The sequence below is a fragment of the Anabrus simplex genome, chromosome 2 (assembly GCF_040414725.1).
Source record: "Anabrus simplex isolate iqAnaSimp1 chromosome 2, ASM4041472v1, whole genome shotgun sequence".
Classification (NCBI taxonomy): domain Eukaryota; kingdom Metazoa; phylum Arthropoda; class Insecta; order Orthoptera; family Tettigoniidae; genus Anabrus; species Anabrus simplex.
The window spans coordinates 497,614,130-497,630,663 of record NC_090266.1 but is presented as its reverse complement, the minus strand read 5'-3'; the positions used below and the strand labels follow the sequence as shown (position 1 = coordinate 497,630,663).

Sequence of the window (16,534 nt, the reverse complement as noted above, 5' to 3'; positions counted from 1 at the left end):
TTCGTCTCGAGGAAAGCGGAAGAAATGTTTCGATAGCTGAAAAAGTTCAAAGTTTTTGCAGCCAAAAACAGCACAACCTTACGAAAGGTTCACTGATAATGAACAATGTTCATGAATATTTTTGGATGTTAATGAACAAAGTAGCGTGTTCATTAACTTTTCGAGCATGTTGATAAACAAAGTTTCTATAACTTTTGAGAATGTAACTTTTCATTCATTAACTTCTCGACTTTTCGTTATCATTCCGGTTCGCACATGCGCTAGGACGCATTTAGAGCACGCAAATTCGCAGCGCGGAATACGAGGATTTCTTATTTCTTCTAAAAATTGACCATCATATTACAAGCGAAAGTTGTAATATACAGTACCTTTAATTCTGTATGATATTCTTTTAGATGTGTTCTAATGTTCATTTTCAGCTGCGCTTCCCGCTGAATAACCTAACCTCCCATAATCGCTTGTATATCATCAAAATAACACTATCCCAACTAGCTTAAATGAAGATTTTCTTTATTTCGTATCTTTACCAATTCCTTGACATTGTTGTATAAAGCTTCAAACACCTCGGACGCAATAACTGTAATTGCTTGTTTTGATATGGTAAACAAGTAGGTATATAAGTGAAATGTAAACAGTTGCTAGGAATCTTGAAGTTATAGCATATATGTATATATATAGATATACAAAAAATTAGCCTGTTATTAGTGGAGCAGGCTTTCCGATGTTCTGCATCATTACTTGGAATTACAGACTCAATTACTGTCAACAAGAACAGAAAGTCATGTGGGGGCATTCTGAAGTAAATTGTGAAAACATGTTTCTTCTTCTTCTTCGTCATACCTACCACTTTTCCTATACGTTTGGGTGTCGCGGGTGCGAACTGCGTCGCACATGTGGATTTGGCCCTGTTTTACGGTCGGATACCCTTCTGCCGCCAACCCTATATGGAGGGATGTAATCACTATTGCGTGTTTCTGTGGTGGTTGGTAGTGTAGTGTGTTGTGTGAATATGAAGAGGAGAGTGTTGGGATGGACACAAACATCCACTCCCCGAGCCAGAAGAATTAATCAGAAGCGATTAAAATCCCCGACCCTGCCGGGACCTTTTGAACTGAAGGCTAGTACGCTGACCATTCAGCCACACTTCGCATCTGCGCTGTTCTCTAATTGTACTCACTAAAATAAGGAAAGCTGCAGCTTTACATATTTTCTTCTTCTTCTTCTTCTTCTTCTTCTTCCGCTTCCTGACCCTACCAAACAGCTATTTTGGTGTGGACACAATGTTGATGAAGTTTGTTAACAAATGTTTATTAACAAGTTGAGAAAAGTTTTTATTAACATTGTGTATTAACTTTGTTTCGATAACATTGTTGATTATCTTTGGTGTGGACTAACTAATAGTGTATTTTGCCAAACGTTAGATAGACCGAAGTTTGTCACCAACCTGTTATGCATAATGTATGGTTTCCACCGCCGTCTCGATCCTCTTGTACTGCCTACTCTATGCCACTATTTTAACACAGGAAGGCGCGACTACCAATATTTCTCCAAGTCGCCGTAAGAGTGCAGCAGTAGATGCACGATCTTCGCTGTCAGTGTGGGTGTAGCACTGTGTTATTGGTGCATGAATGTGTGTGAAAACCTGAGTTATTTCGTACAATGAGTAAACGTGTCTGGTCACTTCCGTTCGTACAAGAGATATTTTGTATAGAACTGTGAAATGAATTAATCATTTTATGCTCATAGATATTTCAAAAGTGATTTTGAGGTGTGGGCACTTGTTTCTTTTCGTTCGTGCAAGATATATTTTTCGTAGAACTGAAACTTCAGATTCTTTCCCCGAAATATTCAAATGTTGTGTACCATTTTGCCAATCTCGGCAAGGTGGTTCCCAGTCAGAAAAGATAGGGCTCCATGAAATAACGTCTAGAAGGGAATTGAGAAAAGCGGCTGTCGGCTTTATCTAGGCAAGGACCTAATAGAGGAAGTAATTGGATATCCTCTGATTACTCTCGCATCAAGGCCTTTTCACCTTATCTCAGAAGGTGATGGAGCCTCCGCGGCTCAGGCGGCAGCGCGCCGGCCTCTCACCGCTGGATTCTGTGATTCAAATCCCGGTCACTCCATGTGAGATTTGTGTTGGACGAACCAGAGGCGGGACAGTTTTTTCTTCGAATACTCAGGTTTTCCCTGTCCTATTTCATTCCAGCAACTCTCTCGAATATCATTTCATTTCATCTGCCATTCATTAATCATTGCCCCGGAGGAGTGCGACAGGCTTCGGCAGCCGGCACAGTTCCTATCCTCGCTGCTAGATGGGGGCCTGACCCGGTCGAATGACTGGAAACAGGCTGTGGATTTTTTTTGCAGAAGGTGTTTAAAGCAGTGGAGGATAGTGGATTCCTTGTGATACGAATTGTGATGGACAATCACAAAACAAACGTCTTCATGTTTAGACATTTTGGACAACTTCAGATATCCAGACGATACTATTCCAATCAAACTAGAAACAGGAAATCAAATCCTAATTTGCGGGTACTAGGTTCGTGTTGTTGTAGAGAGGATGGAGTGTGACATTTGTGTCAGCAACATCTCACCGCCTAGACATCGCTAAATGGAACTGACTGTAAATCAGGACAGAAGAGGTGTTTGATACCCAAAACCTTGTTTTGTTGCCCTGGTGAAGCATCTGCAGGAGTTCGTTTAAGCTGCTGTGCCCTATTTTGGAAGTCCTTCAAACGTACGAGCGTAATACGAGGACTTGCGACATCTTCCCTTTCAGAATACCGGGCGAGTTGGCCGTGCGGTTAGGAGCGCGCAGCTGTGAGCTTGCATCCGGGAGATAGTGGGTTCGAACCCCACTGTCCGCAGCCCTAAAGATGATTTTCCATGGTTTCCTATTTTCACACCAGGCAAATTTTCGGGCTAAACCTTAATTAAGGCTTCGGCCGCTTCCTTCCCATTCCTAGACTTTAATATCCCATCGTTGCCATAAGAACTCTTGTGTGTCGGTGCGATTTAAAACAAATAGAAAAAAAATCCCAATGTGTTTTGTTACAGTGTGAGGTCAAAGAACATCAGCAAACTGTTAGTGATATTATCCTAATCAAGTTCGTAAAACCTCTATTACGGTATTTGATATTGCGTTGGCAAGAACACAAAAAGTACGGTACCACTCCAAGCCGTTGTCCAGGAAAATCTTTAAATTGTGCATGAAGAGGCCAACTCCGACTTCATACAGGTAATATTGCCGATATTTAATATTACTGATGTAATGTACCAGCTTCAGTTAACATATGGCCATACTGCATAGTGTTTTGTAGGCTGCTGTCATTAGAATAAGTTTAGCGGAGAAATTTTGTCGCAGCGTAGTCGCAAAAAGGCTCGCTTAGAGCAGGCAGTATGGGAGGATCGAGACGGCGGTGATGGTTTCGTAGGTGGACGTGTTTTGTTTTTAATAGTTATTATGTGGCCCGCTAGAGTTCTAAAGAACCAGTTTGACATCAGCTGTTAATGTCCTTTAAACGTGAAGAATTGAAGATTAGTGTTTGTTTGCGACTTACCTCGGAACTACAAAGATGGATCTGCTCTTTTTGAATATTTTACTGGCAATTGTATGCCACGCGTATGTCAGTTGCAATAAATCAGTTCCTGTCTTTTTATGGGAATCAAGGTATGGAAATAATGGTCTGTGTGGATTGTCACTACAGGAATTTGTAAGGTTATGTGTGTTATGGTAGTGTTACGTAACTTTTCGTGGCTATTGATTGTCGTGGTACGTATATCGCAAAGTTGTCTACTTCAACCGTATTCGTTGTTTGTTTTTCGAAAATGCGGATATATTGCTATTCTAATGTGAACTGTAACATCAGTTTCTATGTTATAGTTGCATAACCTATTTTAGATTATTGAACCGATTATCTTAGATTTTACCACTGATAAATCTTAAGTTTAATTATTGAAGTGATTTTATAATAATTGCTGGCAAACACGGACAGGTAAACATGTATTATTTTCGAGTGCAATCGGATAAGCACAAGACAGCAATAAATAACCACCTTTTTAGTTCGCTGGACGAGAATTCAGTTTTCATTTGAAAAAAAAAAAAATCTCGTCAGATAAATTGAAGGTAAATCGAGTAATTTTGTTCGTATTTTAAACTTCCAGTTTTTTCCAAAAGAAAGGTATCTTGAGCAGTTTGTGCTTTTGAATGGAGAAGAGTTAATATAGATTATGTTCTTTGTATAAATTTACCCTACATGGCTGTCATAACTTTACACTCTTGTTGAAATCCCTGTCCCTTCACAAAGGTTATGAGCTGAATGCAGATTGGGACCCACATAGCCTTCCAAGGGATTTTTAAATCAAAATTTTTGAGTTGATGTTATATTTGTGAACAATTTTTTTTTTCAAATGGTGAGGTTTTCTTTGCTTTGTTACTACACAAGAGAAGAGTAAATAGAGGTACTTCAGTAGTGACTGAGAATACATGTTTTATTGTGCATGGAGTTAGTTTTATTTGCATATGTGTTGCTTGGATTGATTCATTTCAAGCTTGCTTTGAATTAGAAGAAGTATATGAGAGGCTTTCAATGCATGTTAATTGTTAGTTCTGATGCTTAGGGCAGAATGTTTGACCTCTACATGGAAGATGATATTAGAAATTACTTATTAGATTAAATTTTGTGGTATTTTCTACACTTATGTACTGAAAACATCTTATATCAAGATAATTTTGTGCTACATATGATGGCATATTGCTTTAAGATATCTTCAGAAAGATTGCAGAAGTAAACAGGACTAGGTGAAAGTTTAGCCATTTTCCTATAGAAGAAAATAAGGAAAATGAGAGCTCGTTTTCTTGCCCCAAAGTATAAGCTTATTCACTGCTTTTACCTTTGAAGAGTACCTGTCTGGAAGTATGATTTGTTCAAACATTTTCAGCTGTACTGTCATTAAAGGAATATTCAATTTTATGCAATAAAACAAAAGTTAATTTGTGAAAATCAGTTTCAGGTGCCATGTAGGGTTTGGGCTGTGGAAATTGAGTAAGAAGATTGATAAATTGGAGTATTCTAAGTTATTCATTTTTGAGATGTTGAACAAGAGATTGTATTTGGTTGTAGGAAATAGTCAGTTAGCATCTTCATATGCTTAAATGAACGTGTTTCATGCCTGTAGATTTTACTTGCATGGTAAATGAATTGTACCATTGTATCATTCAAGTGGTCAAAACACCTATTCAGGCCACTGCTGCTTTCCTAGATCCTGCGTATATTATGTGGAAGAGCCAGAGGTTGAAACTGGGGCCTAAAGGACACCAGCTTGGAGGGTCAGAGAAGTGACCTATTGTTCATAACCTCTTCAGACCCAAGAGCAAGGAAGTTGGGATAAAAATTATTTCTTTGCTTTTTTGACTTAAAAATGACCTCAGTAAGTCATATTTGGTGGTAAAAAGAAATTTTTATTTTATTCATAAAATATACAGAAGGTGCACATATGTGCACCTCAGGTCACAACTCAACTTTCATCTGTGATAGTTCTCAAAACAGTTGTTTTTCATTATGCACAAATACACTTTGCATTTCACGCACGTAACTCGTGATCTTGATTTGCATCCCGAAAAACGGCATTTTGAGGCAAAATTGTCGTCATTGAAGTGGGGTAGGTGTCAAAAACCGTCTGTTCGAACGTCAACGTCGGGCTGTGGCACAACTCTTCTTTGCTTCCTTGGTGTTAGGTCAGCCTCTTGACTCGTGTTGATCTCCAATACTGATTCTCGACTTGGTCGACCTCGCTTAGGTACTGATCCAGATTGATGCGGAGTTCCCCCTTCATACTGAATCATAGCTCTTGCGACAGCCAGACGGTAAGCAAGGAGTCCAAGTAAGTCTTTCTTCGGAATTTCTTCTTGTGCACAAAAGCGCTTGTACATAAGCCAGCAGTTTACAATTACTAGATCAATAAAGTGGCTGTATACTCTTACTGGCCATTTGCAGGTTGTATCAGTTCTGTAATAGGCCAGTGTTCCCATTAGCACTTGGATTCCAGTGAATCTCACAATCTCCTTCACTGTAGTACTCACAGATCTATGATTGCGCTTTTGCACGGAATTTAGATTAGTCTGATCTGCCACTAGTTGCCAGAACTGTAAACTGAAATATTCTAAAATTGAATACAGCTTTCCCTTTGAATAATCTGCATCTGGAGATAGCGCCTCATCAGTAGTCACTCCACTGGGTGTCATTCTGGAACAACAATGCGCTGGTTTACTGTTACAAAAACAATTGCTTCCTAACAAATTAATTAATTTCCTATTATAACTTGGAAATTCTGCACATGAATCAGCATAACATTATGTCATTTTAGTACCATGCGTAACACCCGTGAGGTTAATGAACTTATGATTGAAGAATGATTTTTTTTCTAATTATAATTTCTATTTTTTCTATTTTCCTAATGAGTTTACTCCAATACTGCAACAATATTATAGAAACATTAATAAACTTAATAGACTTACTCTTTAGAAACCCATGGCAATTCTCTATGAGACGTTGTAACACTGGAATCAGCCGAGTCATTTCTATCTGGATCATGATATATTTCTGGTTCTGATGGAACTTCTTCGTTATTTGGCACTTCCAGGGGCTCATTTATGTATCCTTCATCACTAGAATCTGAAAATTCTCCATCACTATTGTTCAGAAGGGCACTAATATCATCATCACCTAAGCCGGAATCTGTAAGAATAAATAGGGAGGTACAGACATTTTCTGTTAACTTGAACCTGAGGTGCACATATGTGTACCTTGTAATTTTTGCTCAAATAGTGCAAACATCAACAAAAATTCTGTGAAATTATAACATGAATGTGATAAATAGGCATGTAGTAAAGTTTATACATTTTTATCCTGGCTGAAAATAGGCATATACTAATTAAAATGGACTTACCAGTAAGCGAGGTTGGTCGTGCCGCCATCTTGGTAACTCTGCTTTCTTTCTTCGTCTGCAGCAGAAGCTTGTTCTACGCGCTGCTGCGATCTCGTGTAGATTTAAAGAACCCAATGGTACACAAATGTGTATGCGAGGTAAGAATGCAGATAAATCAAATCCCTACACTGTCAATACGTAATAACCGAAGGTGCACATATGTGTACCCCAGGTCTGAAGAGGATATAGCATCAAGCCTGCACCTCACCCTGATGCAGTCTTCTTGAAAGATTTTATTCAATCTCTGTGTTGTTCAATAGAAACAATTATTGGTATGTAGGAGCTGTTGAATGATGTAGGAAATTTAGCCATTTGTTTCCTAGCTTATGAAATCAATAACAATCAAAGGAATATTAAATAACGTATAGAAAGATGTGATTCATTAGGCCATAAGGTATGTTTCCAGTACTCTGCAGTAAAATGGAAGTGGTGTTAAGTGCATTAGATCTGTACTTCTTTATGGTCACACATGACCAGAGTCCTATTTCATTCATTTTCCTTCTCATTGTAAATGTGTTCTGAAATTGATTGGTGTGGGTGGTGTTGATGTATGATTTAGAGTAGTTGATATGTTCTTGAAGAGCAAGTCCTTGATGCTGTATTTATACTTCGACATTGTCAATAGGTACTTTCTTTTGACAATTCCTTCCACTGGTTTGGTATAATTTACATTTGTGCTTGAAACTTAATGTATGGATTGATCATCAGCTATTCAGTTAGGCCTACTTCCTTTACTGAAAGCATTTTAGTTTGTTCAGTTCTGCCACAAACTGTTGTCTTGCTTTTGATACTCACCGTTGTCTAGCTTTCGACCTTTTCTGTGTACGGAAAATAACAAAGGCCTAGTCTAACATTGCTGCATCCAAGACTTCAGTTAGGGGCCTATAGCAGTTTATTCATCAAGACATCTGCAAATGCGACTTTATGAAGCAGTCTAATACCCCAAAGTAACTTATGTATTAGTTTTAACTGGAGTTTGACAAAATAAAAATTAGATGTTGATATCAGATTCGGTAAGTTGGTATGGATTTCAGATGTTTTGACTTTACTACAGAACGCAGATATTTGTCTTGATATGCTAAGCTAATCCAAGATTTGGAAATGGTCTTATCGCATTATCAAGTTTCTCTATCCCTACCCTCATTTCAGATATTGTCATTGTTCTCACGTATTGATATCAGGAATTGTTCTTAGCACTTTAGTATCTTGTAATCTCAGCTTGTGGAAAAGATAATCTGCTACTGCTCCCATACAGTAAAGTATAAATAGTAGGCCTAAATGCTCCTTGTAGCATACAGTAGAAAGAACTAAAAATTTACGACATCTGTGATGATAGGCTTTGATTATAATCCTCCTCCTGTGCTTCTTATCACATTGTGGATAAGTTAGATTTTTGAAATGGAAAGTCCTTCCCTGTGGTTTCAATTTGGTGTAAACTTATTGGAACCACAATTTTTTATTACATATAATAGATGTAAAGTCACATACATTGCAAACTTGTCTTGACTCACTTTTATCTATCACTACATTTAACTTACTTTTTTTTTTTCCTCTGGTGTTTCTTGCTGCAGTCATTTTGTTTCGTAGTAGCAGTGATTTAGGAACGTGTTTTTGGTGAACCTCTTTAAGCTGACCAGAAGAAAACTAACCAGTAATTGGTCGTTTAAGAGGATGGTTTTCTTAAAGTGATTACAAACTGTTGAGATTACTACTACTACATCAAAATATTCCAAAACTGCTCACTAGATTGTATTGTACAATTCCTGTATATGAGCCTTTGGCTCGTTGGAATTAAGTAAATAAAATCCTCGTTCCTTTAAAAGATGATAATTGTGTTGGAGGCAAAATTTTTCCAGCTATCTGTTACTAGTGGAGAAATTAATTACACCTAGATCAGAAGCGGATTTCAGGGCTTTTTCCTGCAGCATTGGTCCACTTATATGTATTGCTGCCTTAGCATGGACTTGATTGAACTACTCAAAAACTGCAGTGTTCACTACTTCATATGGCTGCCATAGTCTTTTCTTAGTGTCTTCATTTGCATTCTTCCTATTCTTTTGAGTAATGGTTATGATTTGCAATACAGTTTCGGATTTTATTTTTTCCACACTTAAACTCATTTGTTATATCACATTGAGATCTACCTGTCACCCTCCTTTATTATGGAAGATCGTTCTTTCAGTGAAAACATTACGTTTTCTCTTTTGCACACTCCCTGCTGTATAGTAAGAAAGAGAATAAAACATTTCCAATACCGGTAATAGTGCATGTAAGTGTCCACAGCGATGTACAATACTGCATTGGTCTTGTGAGAATATCATTCCACATTGGATAAAATCAGCGTGATTGTCTTAAGAGGTGGTCATGTGGAGAAGTTTCACTGTATTTCTAATAGTAGAATATAACTTACATGATAAGAGAATTATGATCACAATTTTCTGGTTTATATGGTGCTGATGTCTTCTGCCAATGTCTGATCATAAACTATTATGCATATGGTGCATAAGTGAACAATTACAAGGGAAATGTGTTCATGATTCATGGCAGATAAGAGCTACAGGAAGAAAGAGAAAATTGAATTTTTAATGCTTTTATATTTTCATAACTTTTTTGTTTGCATAAGTGTAAGATTGACTAAATAAGACCACTTTGTCATTGTAGGAAATATATTGGTACAAAAGTTGGGTGAACATAACAATTTATTGTACTTTAACAAATTACTGCAAGTGATGTTTTGTCTTGGAAGTAATTTATGTGCAGATTATTACAGTATTCTTTTCATACTTCTTGTAGACAGCATCCTGTACCATTCCTCTTGGAATAACATATTTGAAGGGGATCAGACTGGTCAACCTACTGGTGCTCCGTGGTGAAATTCAGTGGGCTCCTATTATACGTTGAGTTTGCCCAGTATACCTACATTGTTTCAGAAGTTCGATAGATATCTACCTCGCTGTTACTGTTCCTCAGTTAGTAAATTATTACTATCATTATTACCTTTTTTAAATATGAGATAATGTTATTTTTGTTGATTTTGTGTGTGTCTTACATCATTTTTTTTGACCCAATAAATAAACAGTAATGAAAACATGCTTATAATTTTACTTTTGGTTGCTCTCCTGTTCATTACCTCGATAATAATCCCTTAATCCTAAGCTACATCCTTTACTTATTCTGTTTCCTCCTTGTTTGGTAAGTTTTTGATTTTACAAATCTTTTTATGGTTTGTTTTATGTTTGTTCTGCTGCTATTTGTTGAACATCATAATCATGTATATCAATTCCATATCAGTGGAGACTTTTACCAAATAATTCTTCAACTGGGGGTGTTCGGTTTTCTCTCCTTCCATCTTTATTAAAGGTCTGGATTAAAAATTCCGTTTGTAAATTCCCACTGATGGCTGAAATTGAATCTATGCTTCTAGTATTCCTGGCTACTTAAGTCATATAACAACCATTATTTCCATAGTTTTAGAGTACTGTAACAGTCTCATAGGATAATTGTATACTGCTAGTTAGTACCTTCTGCTTGCTGTATGTGACTTGCACTATTCTCCATTAGATACTTTCTGTGGATAGCTTATATAAAACTAATTATCTAATCTCTGTAGTAATGGTTGAATGTAACTTGAATTTTGTGACTCTCGGAATGACAGAGTGAGCATATGTGGAGGAGGGCTGTGTAGCACTAGCCTTGCCTACTGCCAGTCATTGGTTTTCTTTTCACTCACTTCAGCTCTCTGCCTGCGAGCACTTGGTAGGCAAAGAATTTGTTGTTTACTGTCTGATCAGTGGGAGTCTTCCTCTTGTGGATACATTGTTATTAGGTATTTGTTTTGTACTGTGTGTAAAATATTGTCACTTTATATTTGAGGCACTTTTGTTCTGTGAGTCACTGTATTATTGTAGTTACTGTAACTTGAATTATAGTTTTTAAATTCATGGTGTCTAATATAACCCTGTTGTTTTACTGTGTTTCTTTTTGTTGTCTGCAGTGGCACATACTTTTTTAATTGATTAAGTAATGAATTAATTCATTTATTTATTTAATTTGTATATTGCCAGAATCACTTAAAAGTGGATTGCCTTGAATTTGTTCTCCAATGAAAAAGACAGTATAGCTAAGACAGAGAACTGAGATTAGTAGTCAAGCTAAAGAAATGATATTCATGCAATATGTATATCTTGAGTTGGAAATTCAGAATGAGGGACTGCTGAGAGGTACTAATAAAGTGGTATAGAGAGTAGCCACTGCTCCGAACATTGGAGAACATTCAAAAGTAGGCAAGGACGATTAAGAAAGTGATGTTCTTGCCAAGGATCGGATCAAATACTTGGACTTCGAATATGCTCTGTTGAACCCTGTTGAGGTCATGTGGACTTACCTGTAAATCATGGGCTATGTTGCTTGAAATAGCAAGGAATTTTCAATGTCTAAGGTAGTAAAGCTGACTCGAGGACATTGAATGGGTCACTGCTGAAAATTGAAAGTGTTGAGCCAAGTAAGAAAAGACACAACATAAGGGAAGGAATAGTAGATCACTAGTATAGTAGAACATCATTCTTTCACTCTTTGCATCCAGTATTGAAGAAATAGGCGAGAGCTCCAACTCACGTCATTCCTTAGTATCAGCCCATGGGAATATGCAATATCAACTTGGGAATTTTAGTTTAAAATTCTAAGTTATATATGCTGTTGTTTCTATTACAGACTTAAAATTTATCAATAAAGCATTGTGATGTTTTCAATATCATTCTAACATTGTTATGAGAACTTACGTTTTTCAAAATTCCTGCTCTGGTTCATTTTGTATCTTTACCTTTTGTTTTTGTGTGAATGTTGGAGTTTTGAGTAAATGTTAGAGACACCAAGAGATACGCAGGTTCATACAATATGGTGCCAGTAGGGCCAAAAGATCCACATGGGTCGACGCCCCGAACAAATAGCATTCTTAAGGAAAAAATTGTTGTTACTTCTGTTAACTTGCATGTCTTTGCATAGCTGTCACAAGAATGAAGTTACATTATTACTTCTGGTAGCTTTTAATCTTACTTGTCTCCTGTAGTGGAAGCCAAATAAACTAGCTGTGAGTTGTAGCATGAAGTAATTTTTGTTTCAGAATTAATGATCATATTATATTTTTTGATTACATTACATATGTGTTTTTGTAATCGATTGTGTTTGGTCATTCACAGAGACCTGCTTATTACAGTGCCCCATAAGTCTTCATTTGGGCTAACACAGGCATATCATATGCTTCTGTGATGTTGATGTTGGTAATACCCAAGGCTACTTGTGTTCTCCTTGGTATCCTGCTTTTTCTGAAGTCATTTTGTGTGCACAACATTATATGAAGTTTTTTAAAAATATTATGTAAGGATCGCACAAATGTCAGACTTGCTTGTAGTTGTACTTCTCATGTTTAGGCTGGAGTTTGTACAATATACTGCTGACTTAAGAATAGATTTGAATGACTGAATATCAAAACATTTGGGGTGACAGTAATGAGAGATATTTTGGTGTGCATCATATGAAGATAGGTTTTATTACATTATTTTATTAAGAAATATCATTTCTGCTTTGAGGGTGGGTGCAGTAATATTCACATTTAATTGAAGTTGAAATTTAAAAGTAAATTTCCTGGAATGTAGTGAGTGATTTCTGGTTTTCTGTTCTAATGATGCTTCAAAGACTGGCTTTGTGATCAGAGTATGTAGTTGCTAGTCCGGCCCCGCAGTGTAGGGGGCGACGCGTCCGCCTGTCACCCGGCGGCCCCGGGTTCGTTTCCCGATCAGGTCAGGGGTTCTTAATTGTAATGATCAATATCCCTGGCCTGGGGACTGGGTGTTTGTGACATCATTAATCTTCCTTTCCTCACACACATCATTCCACACTATTGCCATTCCAATGATACGCAGGTTTACAATATGGTGCCAGTAGGGCCAAAAGATCCACATGGGTCGACGCCCCAAACAAATAGCATTTTTAAGGAAAAATTGTAGTTATCTTCAAATTTTTTGTTGTGAAAGCAGGTAATTGGGGACAATGAACCAGACACTCTAGTTTGCTGGCATTCATTTAAGTTCCCTGCAAGTTTGTGATACAACACTAAACCAAAGGTAACATTTCTGAATGATAAGAACATTGTCTGGCATGTCACCATTTTTCTAAGTCATGCTGCCCTATTTCAGTAAGCAGACTCCCATCATCATCATCATCATCACATCATCATCTGCAGTTTCCAGCTGTTGGCTGGGTCTGCTTGGAACATAAGCCTCTCCATCTCCTTGTCTTCCCACCACTTCTCCCTAATCACTCTTGCCCAGTCCTCTCCTCTTCTCTATACACACTCTTCCACTCCTTTTATTCACCTTTCTCTTGGTCTTCCTCTTGGTCGTATACCTGTTATCTTCATTTCGTGCATCGTGGTATCCTTTCCTCTGTTATTCTCTTCATATGTCCATACCATCTAAGTCTAGATGCTTCTATCCTATTCTGTAGTGGCTCTTCTTTTACTATATCTCGAACATTTTCATTTCTCACCTTATCCAATCTTGTCACTCATATCCTGCTTCTCAGAAATTTCATTCCACTTGCCTGTATGCTATTCACGGCTCTCTGCATCATTACCCAAGTCTCAGCTGCATACGTCAGAATAGGTATATAGTACATCCTGTGTATCACCCTTTTGCTTCTCTGAGGGACATCCTTGCTCCAAACCAGGCTTCTGACACTTTTCAGGAATGCTCCTGCTTGTCTTCCATGCTTGATTATTTCCTTCTCATTTCTTCCACTTCCCTCTATGATACTTCCCAAGTACTTGAAACTCTCTACCTTCCTAAGCTGTTCCCCTCCAAGCATTATCCCTCTCGTAGGTCTCTCCTTCTTTCTAGTTGTGATCACTATCTCGCTCTTTTGGGCTTTAATTTTCATTCCATATTGTTCTACCTTCTCTACCCAAGCATCTAACTGTTCCTGGATATCCTCTTCCTTTTCTGCCCAGACTAACAGGCCAACATCATATCACTTTCATTTTTCCTTCTCCAATTTTCCTTGCCACTTTTGTCATTATCTCGCCTATTGTTACTACGAAGAGCAAAGGTAACAGAGCACCTCTTTGTTTTAATCCACCTTTTTGTTCAAACCAGCCTATTCTCTCTCTCTCTCCCTATTTTCACACAACTGACACTCCCATTGTACATCTCTTTCACTCTCTCAATGGTCTGTTCCTCGACACCTTTTTTCTGTAAGGCTCCCCCCCCCCGACACACACACACACTCTCTCTCTCTCTCTCTCTCTCTCTCTCTGTCATAAGCTTTCTCAAAGTCCATGAAGGCCATCACAAGATCCTTACCCCATTCATAATGATGTTCTTGTAGCTGTCTTACTGCAAATATAAGGTCTACTGTGGACCTTCTTGATCTGAAGCTGTAGGCCTACTGCTCTTAACTTTTCTTCCACCTTCTTTCTGATTCTATTCTCCAGAATCTTCTCAAACACCTTTGCACAGTGGCATATCAATGTGACTCCCCTATAGTTCTTGAACTCTTTTCTATTCCCCTTCTTGACAGTGGGTATGATTACCCCCTTCGTCCAATCTTCAGGGGTCTTCCTTTCCTTCCATAGTACTTTCAACACACGATAAAGACACTGTTTCCCTACCTCTCCTGCTGCCTTCACCATCTCAATACTCACTTCATCTGTACCTGGGGCTTTCCCACCTCTGCTCATGTTAAGTCTTTTTCTTTTTCCATATTTCTTATTTCCTCCCTGCTTCTACTTACCTTCCCAGTGCTGCCTTCTGGGTTTAGTAAATCTTCAAAATACTCCTTCCACATTCCTTTTAGTTTCTCCATTTCCTGCACTTCATTTCCATTTTTATCTGTCATTGTAACATCTTCCCTCATGCCTTTCCTCTTACTCTTGACCATTCCATACAGTACTTTATTTCCTTTGCTATCCTCTTCCATCATGCTTGTCCACTTTTCCATCCATTTTTTCTTCTCTGTTACAACCTTTTTAGCTTCTTCCTTTTTGGTCTGATATTCTTGTCTTGTCTCCGTTGTCCTCTGTTGAAACCACACCCTGAAAGCTTTATTCTTCTCCCTAACTGCTGCTTTGACTCTGTTGTTCCACCATGGGGTCTCCTTGCATCTTTTCCTGGCACTAGTTCTCCCACAAACTTCCTCTGTGCCGTTTTTACTAGTGTCCTCTTGAACCTTTTCCATTCCTCCTCTCCTGTTTTTGTATCATCTGTTGGTAAGTTCGGCGTTTTTTTTTTTTTTTTTTTTTTTTTTGTGTGGTATTCTTCCTAGGTTTCCTTTTCCTTCAGTTTCCATATTTTGATATGTCTTTGTTGCTTCTGTTCTCTTTCTTTCCATCATTGTTTTCAGTTTCATTACCAGTAGTCTGCGGTCACTATCTAGGGCCTTACCCTTACGTCTGTAACATTCCTCTTCATTTCCCAGTTTTGGATCATGTAATCTACAATAGATTTCCTAGACCAGTCACTGCTTTCTCTCTTTGTGAACCATGAGTTCCCGACCATCATCCCATTTCTTTTGCACAAATCCAGTCGTCTTTCCCCATCCTTCTGCTGCAAGCATGTTCTCATAAACCTTCCTTTATATGCCTACATGGGCATTCAAGCCCCCCATTACCATGTTATGTTGTCCATTCAATTGTCTCTCCAATTCTTCCTCAAAGTCATCTTTATCCTGTTGTGTGCATCCTGCTTGTGGAGCACACACTTGTACAATTTCCCAGGTTTTTCCTTTGACTGTTATTTTGACTTTTATCAACCTGTCGCTTTTACTTCCTCTTTCAATTCATTTCTTACTACCACTCCTACTCCATTTCGTTTTCCTTCATCATTTCCTATCCAGTACAACCAAAAGCCATTCCACAGCTCTCTCTTACCCTCACCCCTCCACTTAGTCTCTGCCAGCCCTAGTACATCCAGTTTTCTTCTTTCCATCATGTCTACAACCTCTTCTACTTTTCCGGTCAATGTTTGTATATTCAGTGTGCCATTCCGTAATTCTGTTCCTCACCAGGGTCGTCATCTGTTACATCCGTCCGGCTTATCGTTCCTTGTTTTCTTGAAAGCGAGTTAATATCCATCACCGGCTTGCTAGGCCTGTCGTGACTTCACCAGAGCCCCATTAGCCGCCATCTTTTTCAGGATTCCTGTTGGGCCTTCACAGCTACCGTTGCGGTCTTGGGGCACACAGTCCCCACTGTACTTCACCCCCACCGGCTATTCCCTACTGGATGACGTTGCCCATCTCCCACTGGACTTGTGGGAGACAAGCAGACTCCCATCATGTTTTAAAAATCTTGATGTACTTCTTAGTCTGTAATAGCTGGAATGTCACAAAAATGAGTCGCATGTTACAGATCTGTAGACACCATGTCAGTCTTAACTTTCTGTCACTGACTTGGCACATCTAATAAAAATTGAGGCCAATTGCATTAAGAATGAAGTGTGACGTAATTCATTGTAGGACTTCCTGTTCAGTTTGCAGAAACTACGTCTGACTC

At 38.3% G+C, this 16,534-nt stretch overlaps 1 long non-coding RNA gene across 1 annotated transcript; it reads left to right on the top strand.

Annotated features, from left to right (window-relative positions):
• The first annotated feature begins 3,490 nt into the window (after positions 1-3,490).
• On the top strand, positions 3,491-10,082 carry LOC136862902 (uncharacterized). The gene is made up of 2 exons (XR_011017757.1): positions 3,491-3,673; positions 9,784-10,082. It is a non-coding gene; the product is annotated as an uncharacterized lncRNA (long non-coding RNA).
• Positions 10,083-16,534: the final 6,452 nt, after the last annotated feature.